Consider the following 13,899-nt stretch of genomic DNA (forward strand, 5'->3'; position numbering starts at 1 on the left):
TAAACATTACTGTATATTTTATGTTTAAAAAGGAGGGAATTGCAAATGTTGATAGCTCTGCAATCCTGAAGAGCAATGGATATGAACTGCTACATTTTTTTCTATTCGTGTGAACCACTTGCTTTTCAATCCCTCCCACTTATTTATTTCTCATCCAGAGAAAAGGATGGCAAGCATACTGATTAAATTTGCAGATGATATGAACATGGGAGGAATAGTGAGCACTGCCGAGGCAGATCTAATATGCAAGAATAGAATGGCAGTGAGAAATAAAATGAGCTTCCACAAGGACAAATGCAAAGTAACCCACTTGGGAAGTAAAAATTAAAGGAGCATGTACAAAATGAGAGCATGCCGGCTAGACAGTGGTACCGAGCTGCAGACAGATGTCGAGTTAACTGCAGATGTAGATCTATGAAAGACACTGCAATATAGCAGTAAAAGCCATACTGGCAGTATTGCAATGGAAAATAAAGGGAGCAGAAATAATGTAAATAAAAAGACAGCCCAAATAAGAGATACTAGCATGGCTAAATGCCAACAGAACTGAAAACAAATAGCCTTCAACAATGCACAGCTGACAGAGCAACAGCAAATACGACTGGGGAATGAATGAGAAGATGCAAGAGAAATTTACTAACCCATATCAAGTTGCCACACCCAAATAGTTTTCTAGCCATGCCTCGTTCAGCCTTTCAATGACCAGTTACCAGCAGTGAGCATAAGTCCCAAAGCAAAAGGTATTGTTAAGTAAAACAGGTCCAGTCTTCATAATGCCAAACCCTAGTCTGGCATTATATGAACATGACCCATGACCAAGCTTTCCAAATCTTCAGGTTTGTGCATTGACTCTTCCATCTTCTTTATGACTTCTGATTCTTATTTGCTTGTTTGTTTAAAAAGGCAAACTACAATTTGTGGCAAATAAGGGTAGGGAGTCTGGAAGAAAGGGGATGAGAAGAGACACCATTTGAATCTGAAGATCCTCAGGCCTTGTTCATGTAATATAGGAATGGGGAAGTACTTCTGGCCTACAAATCCCATCAACCCTAGCAAGCATACCAATGGTGAAGGACCATGGGAGTTGTGACCCTCCAGATGTTTTGGCCTACAAGTTGCCCACCCTTGATGTAATAAACAAACCATAGTGTGGCATTATGTCTCAAGGAGTCCAATGTTAACAATATAAGAAGGTATTTATAGGAATCTAGCAGTTGTGGACAACAATAAGCTACGAACCCAGGATCAAGATCATCCGAGGTTAGGTATAGTATTAGCTACTCAAAAGAGGTTCTAATCTAAGCTTAAGGTAGAGGTCACTAGAATAACTACCAAAGGAATCTAAAACACATAACAGCCCACTACAGATAGCCTACTATCCAAGATTTAGAACAGGGGTAGCCAGTTTGTGCCCTTCCAGATGTGTTTAGACTGCAACTCCCATCATCCCTCACTATTGGAAAAGTTGTTTAGGGCTAATGGGTGTTACAGTTCAATAACATCTGGAGGACCGCAAGTTGCCTGCTCCTAGTGTAGATGATCAGGCAGTGTAACATCTACACTGAGCTACCTGCCCTTTCAAAAAGGCCCTTTGTTGTGTAAAGGATGGAAGAAAGTGTCTGGTGATGCAACCATTAATTATGACAGATATTATGGCACAGAGTGATGAATAATGTGATAAGTGTTCAGAGTCAACCAAAATGCAATTAAGGGGTTGTACTATACAGAATGTCATAGAGACAGAACTCAAATCCTCTTCTTTTTCATAAGTACACAGAAAACTTTTAAGACTACCCAATTCCTTCCATAAAGGTCTAAGCCACTGCTAATACATGCAATAACTGTAAGGTCAATGGTTACAAAGCATTTCAGACACCATATTGCAACTCCTAGTCTTAGACATGTACAGATTTTCCCCCCATGATACACATCTATAAAATATATATTTGAAATGTAGGGCTCTACATCAAAAACACTGTGCTTTATATGTTCACCTCTCTGATGTTTGGCTCTGAAGGAATTCAAGATAGTTTCAATTTGGCTCACTCTGCAGACCAACACCAAGCAGACATGTATTATAACATGTATTAAAACCATGTATGCAATACAGCATGGGTGGGAAACTTCTGGAGGTCTGGGAACTCACTAGAAGCCACACTCCTGCCAAATTTCAACAGCTCAGTAGAAGCAAATATGCAAGAGTTTGACACCAAATTTTGACACGGTAGCCCCCAAAAGGGCCAATGTAGCCTTAAATTAAGGCAAGTAGAGAGTATATGCTTTGTTTTAAAACTAATCTGGCACCATTTGGCCTCTTCTGTCCTGCTCTTCTTTGCCACCTCCATGACAAATTTGGCACTGGGGGATACCACAAAAGGCAAAGGGGGTGCATTTGACTTGCATGTTTTCCACTTTCGCAGTAGAAAATACTTAACTACACAGTGCCCGCTCATATCATGCCCTATCTGTAGGTGTATAAACATAACTGAAAAAATAATCTACATATGGCCAATTCCATTTCAAATCTGAAAGACTGTTTCATATTGACATGGAATCTTGATGATAGCTTTAAAGTTCTTCCTCCTTAATTTTTAACTAACAATTTAAAGTAATCAAAATGCACCTGACACTGTAAGGCATTCAGCATCTGAAAAAAATCTAACAGATAAGCAAAGTCTCCCTCCAATTTCTGGGAATTTTATTTTATTTGTTCCATGACAAAATACTTTATGGTGATAGCCACTGAAAAGTCTAATTACTTAACTTTTAGATCCATCTATTGCCTAAAACATGATGGCTTGCAAAACATGTCTGAAGTCAGTTTTTGAAATATATATATTTTTAATAGTTTATTTTGCAGTTCGAACTGAATAACATTTCCAGAACTTTAGGCCTTACCTGGGCAGATCATGGGAGATTTTTTTTTTAAAAAATTGCCATTGAATTTACACTAGAAGGCCAACACAGACTTTGGGTCTTAAGAGTATATATAATATCTCAGCCTACATTAGGAAGCACAAATTTCAGAATGCACTGGCATGAAAGTGCTGGAGTAACACATGTGCAACCCAACACATATGTAAATGAAAGTGCAGAAAGAGGCCACCATAAGTTGCAATGGAGTCGTTGCCCACACGAGTCAACTGTTACCTAAAAAATAATAATGGCAGTGTCACAAGCCTTTCAAACAAATTCAAGAATGAGATGACTAGAAGGAACTGCAGAAGTGTTGGGATTCAGTCACGGTGGTGCTAAGAAACCCTATTGGTGGCAAGTAATGGGCTATTAGAGGCTGTGTGGATGCACCAGGGTCTGGCCACAGGATACTTTCAGGGTCGTGGCAAAGAAACTATTTAGGGTGCAATAGTTTTAACTATTAGCACCCTGTTAGATGTTGGTTCTTTAAAGATGCAATCCTATGCATGTTTAGACAAAAAAAAAAAGTCCTCCAACTCCAAGCATGGCTGGGGAATGCTCAGAGTAGGATGACTTTTTTCTGTCTAAACATGCATAGGATTGTGCCCTAAATTATTCCTGTGTAGTGAATATTTATTTCCTTGATGAAATGGCATAGCTGAATGCTCCATGCTCCTGATAAAGCTGGCTGTAGGCTTTTCTATTTCCAAATACACCTGGTTATGTTCTTGAATGTAGTCTGTTGACACTTTTTGTACTAATACTGGAATATCTATATCTATATCTATATCTATATATCTATATATCTATCTATCCCTGGAATATATTAAGGCTGCAATCCTACATTCACTAATTCGGAAATAAATCTCATGGATTTCAGAGGAACTGAAATCACAAATAAATACACATCAGATTGGGTTGCAACCCGTACTGCCTGATAATACAAGGCTGGCTTAAGGACAGAAATGTTTCCTTTATGAAAATTGCTATGGTTCCTGTTATTCAAATTAATTAAAACTTTTTGTATTTGCTTAGTGAAAAGCTCAAGAAAAATCTGCATTCAGTTGCCTGATATTATATTAGATCAAAGCTATTCCAAGCTTGTGTTAAAATTAGAAAATTCCTTCAACATTCCTCACTATATATTATTATTGACTGACAGGAGGGAAAATATATTTGAAAGCAACTAAGCAGTTAACCAAAATTTGCACAGACACGTCCATAGTGGACTTTGTTCTTTGTTTTCCCTAAGTTCAGAAGTTCTGTTTACTGTTTTTTGAGTGGGTGGAACTGTTTCTGGTGTTGCAACTCTCTCTTGTTATGACAATGCTACATTTGCAGAAGAGAGGAAGTGTCAGTTGTTAGGAAAAAAATCAGATTCAAGCTCAGATCTGTCTTCAATTTGAAGTCTTTTTGCAAGAATACTTTGAGCTTGGCTCATGAGTCATGGCCTACTGTATCTCTTGCTGAGTACAACTATAGAAATATAGATGGTATCAGCAGCTTGCAGAGCTGGATTTTTCTCACTACTAGAAACAATGGAGTGCCAAAATTTTCATTTTTTCATTTTTTGGCATTTCGTGGGGAGTGGGAGGTGAAACAAAAACTCTGGCGAAAGAAGCTGGGAGAGATGAGAATTTTGAAGAACTTTCTCCTTGGGCAGGATGACAAGGTTTCAGCTTACGTTTTTAAGTGTAGGCAGTGGCTGAGGGGTTTTATTTCTGTTTTTTTATTTAAAAAACCAACACCCTGTTTACTTATAGGAGACCAGCTCTTTCTGAACTCCCAGGAGACAGCATGACCTCACCCTCTACAACAGGAATTCAGGAAAGGATCTGGGGCTGCAAAAGCACAAGTAGTCAGGGCTTTTATAACTTCAGAAAACTTTTGTTCTTCACAACAACAAGCAAGATAAGCATTTTTCTAAGGCACCAAAAATCCCATTTGTTAAAGAAGCATTTTACAAAGAAGCTTCTACAACCCGGTAATTCTTCCTGAATAACTATTGGAGAGGGCAAGGTCACGTGGCCTCCTTGGAGTTCAAGATGTGCTGCTGGGCTAGAGAAAATTCTCACGCAGGGGTCCTTTTCTTTTTAAGATAAATAAATAAATACAGAAGGAAGATCCTTCAGCCACCTCTTAAACTTAAGATGATGTGTGGAACCCCTGTCCACCCCTCCCCAAAGTGAAAAATGTCAAAAAATTATTCTCCTCCCCATGAAAGAGGCAGAAAAAACAATGGCTCAGTTCAGACAACACATTTCTCAACAGTGGTTTTAGAACTCCAGCTGCTACACCACCATTGAGAAATGTGTTGTCTGGAGGGAAAACTCCAGTTCAGCGTGAAGTGTTTGTGAAAAACACTCCACCCAGAAAATCCATGCTATGCAGAGGAGTGTTCCTGCACAACCATTGTGTTGCGTGTTGTCTGGAGAACTCCATGGAGTTTCTTGCTGCATTGAGTGGAGTTTCCCCATTGGCTACAGAGTTCCTTGGCTAGAGTGGCCAAATAAGGAAATGCTGCTCTAGGAGAGCTGCCAGGATTGTTTTTTTGGCAGCACTGACTGAAGGGATAGCATCAGGAGGACTGGGGGAGGAGAGAGGGCGGAGGAACTGTCAATCAAATGCTGAGTTGAGTTTTACTCTACTCCCCAGGAGCCCACAGTCACACAACGGTGGAGTTATAACATGTTGTGTGGTGAGTATCTCCACCGCTGAGTGGTGTCTTCACACTGCATAGAGAGAAGTGTTGTGTGAACTGAGCCAATGCCCCTAATACCCCAAAATACGGGGCAGGATTTGGCACAGCACTACTAGAACCCACTTAATAGAAGAGTGGGGTTTTTTGCTCCCAAAGTGCTGTTCTATGACAAAGAGTTTTTGCAAAAGCAGACTATGGCCTGGTTCAGACAACACGCTAAACCATGCTGCTTAACCACAAAATGGTTAAGAGAATCCCTCCAGACCTTCAAATCACCTGATGTTGAAGTCGGCAATCCTATACACACTTACCTGGGAGAAAGTCCCACTTACAGGATTGCACTGTAAGTCTATGAAGTTGTTCTAAGATATTTTAGGGAGTGGCAGGATATGTAAACCACCCAGAGAGCCCTGGCTATGGAAGCGGTATATAAGTATAATAAATAAATAAATAATAAATAAATGTGTAGCCATGCTATTCTCTCAAAAAATAGAACATAGAGGAAAATGTAACTCAAGATTGTAAATACTTACATACCTGGTAACCAGTGATAAATATGGCTTTTGTAAATTTCAATATAATTGTTGTGCCAGAAATGACTAAACATAGGTTGTATGTGAGGACATGGACCAATAACTTTGTGGAGTGATTTACACATCTGTGAAACTTACAACTAACAGTATTTGAAAAGTGTTGTTGTACTGTAGGCTCCCAGTCTAGATGGCCCCAAGCAGTAGCATCTTCCCAGACAAATGTCTTTATGACATGAAGCTATGCAAATCTAGAAACACCTATTTGTTACTTAGTGACACTTCTCTTTTACCATATGTATGTGGTGTAGCCAAATCAAACTATAGAATAGGCTACAGTAAAAAGTTAATTCAGTAGTTCTCACTGTGCTGGAAACAGCTTTAAATTCCTTCTGTATATGTTATGGGCCTTAGCTAGACTTCTAAGGTTTATCCCGGGATCATCCCAGGGTCATCCCTGTTCATGTAAATGACACACAGGATATCCCGGGAGCAGGCAGGGATGACCCCGGGACGACCCCAGGATAAACCTTAGGTCTAGCTAAGGCCATGGTCTCATAGTCAATGGATTATAAGTCAACAATTTAGAATGTTACTAATTTTCAATCCTATGGATTCTTTTCCAGGCAGAGGTATTCAGCACAAAACAGATGTAGGTTTGCATTAGATACTCTATTAGCAGTATCTGGGTCAGACGGGTGCCTGTTTGAGCTTTCTTTAATGCTCGATAGCCTCACAATAGGCAGAGAACCTAAAGTTTGTGTACATGTGTTTATGAAACAAAGTTGTATTTTATTAAGTGGAAGCCACATTAAGGACTATTTGCAACAAAAAAATTCCAGTAGCAATTTGTAAAACTACTGCACAGAAGGAATTAGCAGGGCATGTGGCCAGCCTCGCTAATTCCAGTCCACAAGTGGCCACTACTGCTTGTGAAATGACAGTTTAGTGCTTCCAGAGCCAAGCCCTAAAATGAGCGGAAACACTTGTTTCTGGAAGTGGGCAAGTCAGCGAAGCTACCTTACTATTTCGCAAGTAGTAGGGTCTACTCTAGATGACAAATTCAGAACATATATATTTTCAGAATCAGAAATAGAAGTGAAAATTAAAGCTCAGGTGAACTGCCCAGGGAGCTTCAGCTATTGGGTGGTATAAAAATGCAATCAATCAATCACTACATTTAGAGGTGAAACAGGCTCAGCTCCTACCTAAAAATCAGTCCCAGATACATTAAGGATGCAAGTCTATGCATGTTTAAATAGAAAAAAGTCCTACAACACCCAGCATCCCCCAGCCAGCCAGGCTGAGTTCCTACCTAAAAATCAGGCCCAGATACATTGATGCAAGTCTTTGCATGTTTAGGTAGAAAAAAGTCTTACAACTCCCAGAATCCCCCAGAAAGCCATGCTATCTGGGGAATTCTGAGAGTTGTGGGATGTATTTTTGTCTAAAAATGCATAGGATTGCAGCCTAAGAACCCCCAAAGTATTTAAAAGAGGAGGAGCCTTCCTCAACCTGATGCCCCCCAGATGTTTTAGACTTGAAGTCCTATCAGCCTCAGCCAGCATGCCCAATGCTCAGGAATGCTGTGGGTTCTGTCCAAAGCTTCTAGAGGGTACCAGGTTAGAGAAGGCTGACCTAACATCTCTAAGCAAACATACATCTGATGTTGATGGAATTTTGATAGAAGGAGGGAACAGAGGAACCAGTTCTTTCATGAAATATAAAATGGCAGTGACATCTGCAGCAGAATTTATGCAGCACAGCCCCCTATGGAAGGCAAGGGTACACATTTTTGAAATAAATGGTGGGGGAAAGTTCATACTGCACATCTAAGAGATGTAAAGAACAGGGACTGGAACAACAAGGTGAATGCTGGGAGGCCTGACTGGATTTTAGCAGCCTTATACTGCATGATCTGCCCCTGCCCCATAATTAGTCAATTCTCTACAATTAAATAATAATTAGAATCAAAACGGTCCTTCTGGCAGATCCAAAATTATCACATAAACCTATAGTACTCAGGCACATAGAATCATAGAATAGTAGAGTTGGCAGGGGCCTACAAGGCCATCGAGTCCAACCCCCTGCTCAATGCAGGAATCCACCCTAAAGCATCCCTGACGGATGGCTGTCCAGCTGCCTCTTGAAGGCCTCTAGTGTGTGAGAGCCCATGACCTCCCTAGGTCATGGGTTCCATTGTCATACTGCTCTAATAATCAGGAATTTTTCCTTATGTCCAGCCGGAACCTTGAGCCCATTATTCTGTGTCCTGAACTCTGGGAGGATCGAGAAGAGATCCTGGCACTCCTAGCCCTTTATGGATTGTGCTTCAATGAAATGGGAAACATCCTCTCAGGAACAATATTCAGAGTTATTATTACAAGCTCTATTTCGTAACAAATATCGTATGGAGATAAGGAACCTATCAAACTGTATGGACCCATGGAAGACCCTTTGCAGTAACAAGGAAAGCCTAAACAAACAAACAGAAATAAAAATAAAATTTGATTCTCCATAAGTGGAAAAGCAAAGAATTCCAAATATAGATGTATGGGCTGTGAAGTTGACAGTATTGGCAACAGATGAAAGAATTGTATACAAGAAGAGGCAAATTGATGGAATTCCAACAAACGTTGTCATGCTTCTTACAGTGTTATGCACAGCAGTGCAAAGGATAGACTTAGAAACATTCTTTCAAGAAGGAAAAAACCTCAGGGATCTTATGACTGGATACAATTGGGAGTAGCTTTCTATTTGTCAGAAATATTGTGCTTAAGAGCAATAAAATAGAAATTAAAATTGGATTTTCCTGACTAATTTTCTTATTATGTGTTTTCATTTGATGAGTTTAAATATTTTAGTTAATGTAGTGAGCACTATCTTTAGTGGAAAGATGGGATATAAATTTAATAAATATATATATGCATATAATATATTACATACCAGTGATTGTTTTTATGCTGTTTTGCCATTTGTTTATGATGCTTTAAATTTTATTACTATTGTTTTATTGCATATTTTTATTATTGTTGTTCTATTATTGCATTTCTATTTTATTGTAAAGTTATCTTGGGAAACTTTCTTTGATGGATGGAGTATAAGTAACTAAAAAGCAACACAATTTATTTGTTTAAGGCAATATATGATTAATTAATTATTGTTACACTGGAACTCTTCTTGGGATTTTGATTTGGATTGGTGTATATTAAGAGCTGCTGTGAAAACTCAATATAGAAAGAGTTTGCCAGGGGAAAAAAATGTGATCACATGCAACAGAAATGCTTGTGTGTTCCTGAAAATGCATATCTACAAACTTTTAGAATCTAGGTGTGACTCATTTTGATTTCAAAATCCACAAAGTATCTGTTAGAAATGGCTGTGAGGGAGGAATAGGTCTTACAATGTAAATAAAGTTTACAAAGTTGCCTTAAAATTGGATGTGGTGACAGATTATTTCAGTAACAGCACTCTACCAGAATTCTCCAATAGTAATGCAACAAATAAATAAATAGGAGGGGTAAAATTTACATTCCATCTGTGCCAAGGTGGAGGAAATATAAAAACAAAACCAAAGTAGAAGGGTTTTTTTTTTTTGGGGGGGGGGGGGGATTAGAAAAAGTGTCTCTTAATTCTTTGGCACTACAATAAAAAAACCAATATGAAGAGTGCTATTAGTATTTTGCATGAGTAATGTGAAAGACAGATGGACCAGACCCATTTCTAGAAAAACTAGTATAGAAGCCACCTAGAAATAGTATATGTAAATATCTTCTGTACTTCCATTCTCCATTATCCTCCACAATCTCATATTAAGATCACCACTACACAGAACTTCTGTGCAACAAGACTTATTGAAATTAGTAGAGCTTACACCAAGAGACTTTTGAAGTTAATAATCATTTGCGAAAATCCGAGTATGAGAGCCACCTGGTACTGAACAATTTTGTTCTCTTTTTGATTGCTATCATATAAATACTTTCTGGAGCTTTCCATTTGTATATTAATTCTAAACACCAACTAGTATGCCTTTGCGTAAATCCGGTCTTCCAGTCAGAAAAAAAAGTATTTATCTCATCAAAATTCCCCGTATAGACTACATAAAGAACCTGTTAAGCTACTGAAATGTATATCTAACTACTAAAATATTCAAGTGTAATGAACAGAGCAAGTAACACTTCTCAGAAGAGCTCAGACTTTGATAATCATATGGCTGGAGTGTGTAAACATGTGATATCAGCATCAAGGGCAAATGCAAACTCGAATAGAAGCATCAAAGGATCTCCAGTGTATTTTTCAAGTCCAACCATCACTAGATATGGGGAACATTTGGCCAATACTATTCCTAAGGCACCTCCCTACTACTTTCATTGCATGAGGTTGAGGTACTTGCAAATTATTATAATCTTATCTTTAAGTGGTCACATCTCTAAATATGACCACTGCTCACAGTTGCTTTAACCAATCATGTTTCACTAATCTGCATAATAACTATTAATATGCTTTGAGATTGATTGACATGAGACCAAAACAATGATAGGAACATAGTCAGCTGCTTTACACCAGTCAGACCATTGGTCTATCTGACACTGAATTGTCAATACAGAGAGTGGCAGCTCTCCTGAGTTTCAGGCAGGAATATTTCCAGCCCTACCTGGAGATGCTTGGAATTGAACCTGGGACCTTCTGCATGCAAAGCATATGTTCTACTATTGTGTTATAGTGGTCAAGCATAAAGCAAAGGAAATACATTTCTATTTGTTCCATCTACTCACCCTAAAAATGATTACCTCTAATTACTAAAATCTAAACTTTTCAGCTTCTGCATTTTCTTTTTAACATCATCATCATCATTTCTATACTGCCCAATAACCAAAGCTCTCTGGGCAGTTCACAATAATTAAGACCCCAAAATACAACATAATAAAAACATAATATTAAATGCATTTTTTACACACACACACACACACACACACACACACACACACACACAGGGAGAGAGAGAGAGAGAGAACGCTAGGCCTCATTCCAAAATGGTTAAGATACTTTTATGATAGATAGAAGGCAGATGTTTCAAACACATGTAGTCTTACCCATTTGGATTACTAAAAGAATTGAAAAATGTGATGGCTTTTCCTCTCTATCTGAAAATTCAGTGTATGACACTGATAGCAACCAGCACTAGTCTCAGACACAGAGCAAGCCAAGGGGTAGATGTTGAATGCTAGGTTACAGCATTCTACAGTGCAAGCCAATGCATGTTTTCTGAAAACTAAGTTCCACTCTGACCAACAAGACTTTCTCAAGAAATGTGATTAGGACTGCAGGCTAAGGCTACAATCTGATACACGCTTACCAGGGTGGAAGTCCAATTGAAATCAGTGAGGATTACTGAGTAAACATGCACAGAACTGCACTGTAAAACAGCATAGGATTCGTGTGTGAAAGTGGATGTGGAATATGGGGGGAGGGTTATAGTTGCAGCCATGAATGTATTTTTGCTTGCAGAAAACATAATACCCCTTGTCATGATACTAAACACTAAAATGCTTTAACTACTCTTCCAGGAAAATCCTAAAGCTCTATAGGAAGTTCATAATGCAAGGGGATAAGTTGTTGCATTCTGAACCAATGTATATTACAAATTTCTCACATAGGAGCATCATTTATTTAGTTACTCTGTTTATTAGTTACCCAACAACAAAATTGCAAGACCACAGCTGACTGACACTAAATCCCTTCTCTCCAGATACGGTCACAATTGTCTTACCAGAGTGACAATAAAATGCAAGCCTGGTTACTGCTATTATCTGCACATCCAGAAGTAGTCCACAGTTCAAAAAGCATATGCAGGTTATATGTTTGATAGACTAGCACAGAGCTCACATCAGCAATCATCAGTTGATTATCTACTTCTGCAGTTGAAATTCCAAAAAATATCGCTTCTATTTTGTCTGGATTCAGCATCAGTTTGTTCACTCAGCCCCTAACAAGAGCCAGTAGCAAATGGCTAAGAAGCAAAAAGAGGTTTATTGAAAAGTAGAATTTTCATGAGCAGATTAATTTCAAAACTCCATGGAGCTTCATAAAAGTCTTAAAAAGTAAGGGGACAGAGCAGAACTCTACAGAATACAAGACAAGCTCTGGGTTTCTGAGGAATAATCCTACAACATGGCTATTACCGTATTTCTTCGATTGTAAGATGCCATCGATTGTAAGACGCACACTAATTTCAGTACCACTAACAGAAAAAAAAAACCTAAGACACACCCGCGATTCTAAGACGCACCCCATTTTTAGAGATGTTTATATGGGAAATAGAATCGAAGAAATAGGGTATTCAGTTAGGAAGAAATAGAGCTAGCATGAGACGGCATGGCTGACTTTGCAAATCTTATGCCTTAGTCTATAAAATGTTATGATCTACTTCAGCCATTCCCAACCTGGTGCCCTCCGTAAGCATGGATGAGGATGGTAGGATTTGTAGTAAAACACATCTGGAGGGCACCTGGTTGAGGAAGACTTCTCTACTCTATCAACTGACACTGAAAGGCTGCTCAGAGAGAACCATGTTGACTGCAAAATTACAACAGCATCATTTTAACATCTTCATATGATGCACCCAAAATATTTCAAATCAAGACATGATTACTTACTTCCACAAGCCAGCCCAATGTACATATTCAGAGCAGCTATTCATGTTTTCTGAATCTACTTTGACTTTCACTAGACTCCTCAGATTCACCAACCAGAAACTGATGCAAAAGACACACAATTCAACTGAAAGGATTCTGAGCAATGGAATTTATTTTGAATACCATAATTAAACAGAGCTCATTGTTCTTCGACATAAAGTTCATTCTTGGTTCCCCCTAAATATTTCTTAATTTCAGCAGTATAATTTAAGGCAGGAAGGGACTTATTGTGTTGCTGCTATTGTTAAACAAGTCAGAAATCTTTGCTGATCTACCCCAAATTTCCCAGAAATTGACCAGTAGATCCAGATTTACCTTCTTCCCATCCTGATCTACAGACTGTTTATTCAAAGGAAATACATTGACAATGCTTTGCTGAACTCCATTTCAAAATATCGTCTAAGTCCATAGTTCTAGAACTTGGAATCAACAAATCCCTATTCTGTCAGATAATTTAATTTTTGTTCACCTGCTGCAGGGAAGACTGCTCTTACCATCAAGAGTCATGTTTTTCATTTATTCAGCCCCACCTCAACCTTCCTGGGAACTTTAAAAGGACTAGATTTGTAGTTTGGGAGGCAATGTTGTAATTAAGAGAATGTTGTAAAAGTCCACCCTTGATGTAAACATGTGCTCTGCCCTATCCATCTGGGTCTGCATGGGGTTAGTCCAGCTCTCTGACGGCAGCAAGATTGATTGTAGCTAGGAACTGGAAGATTCAAGGGGAATATTCTATTGAAGAATGGTATAAAGAAGTTTGGGATATAGCTATTAATGATAAATTGACTTGTAAAATCAAATGGAGAAGAGGTATAGCTAAAACAAATGATTTTGAAGGAATTTGGAAACAGTTCCTAATATTTGTGTTTTCTAAGGGAAGTGGGAAACCACCAGCAGAAGAAAGTATGAGATTTTGGAATCAGGAATGAGATCCCGAGGTGGGGGGTGCACTTATATATTAAGTTTGATTATGTTATTTAGATATATTATGTATTCAACATTTATTCAACATTTATGTAGTTGTTATTTCTTTTTTCATTGTAATGCTGTATGTTTA

At 38.5% G+C, this 13,899-nt stretch overlaps 1 protein-coding gene across 6 annotated transcripts in view; it reads right to left on the reverse strand.

Annotated features, from left to right (window-relative positions):
- NCOA2 (nuclear receptor coactivator 2) overlaps positions 1-13,899 on the reverse strand; it is a 150,560-nt gene that overhangs the window by 89,934 nt on the left and 46,727 nt on the right. For 4 of the 6 annotated variants that reach the window (XM_063130828.1, XM_063130829.1, XM_063130824.1 and 1 more), the window contains one exon: positions 12,804-12,902. The exons of the other annotated variants lie outside the window; for them this stretch is intronic. The gene's annotated coding sequence lies outside the window, so the exon portion shown is untranslated. The remainder of the gene's footprint in view (positions 1-12,803; positions 12,903-13,899) is intronic. 6 annotated transcript variants of the gene reach the window in all.

The sequence above is a fragment of the Elgaria multicarinata genome, chromosome 7 (assembly GCF_023053635.1).
Source record: "Elgaria multicarinata webbii isolate HBS135686 ecotype San Diego chromosome 7, rElgMul1.1.pri, whole genome shotgun sequence".
Lineage (NCBI taxonomy): Eukaryota > Metazoa > Chordata > Lepidosauria > Squamata > Anguidae > Elgaria > Elgaria multicarinata.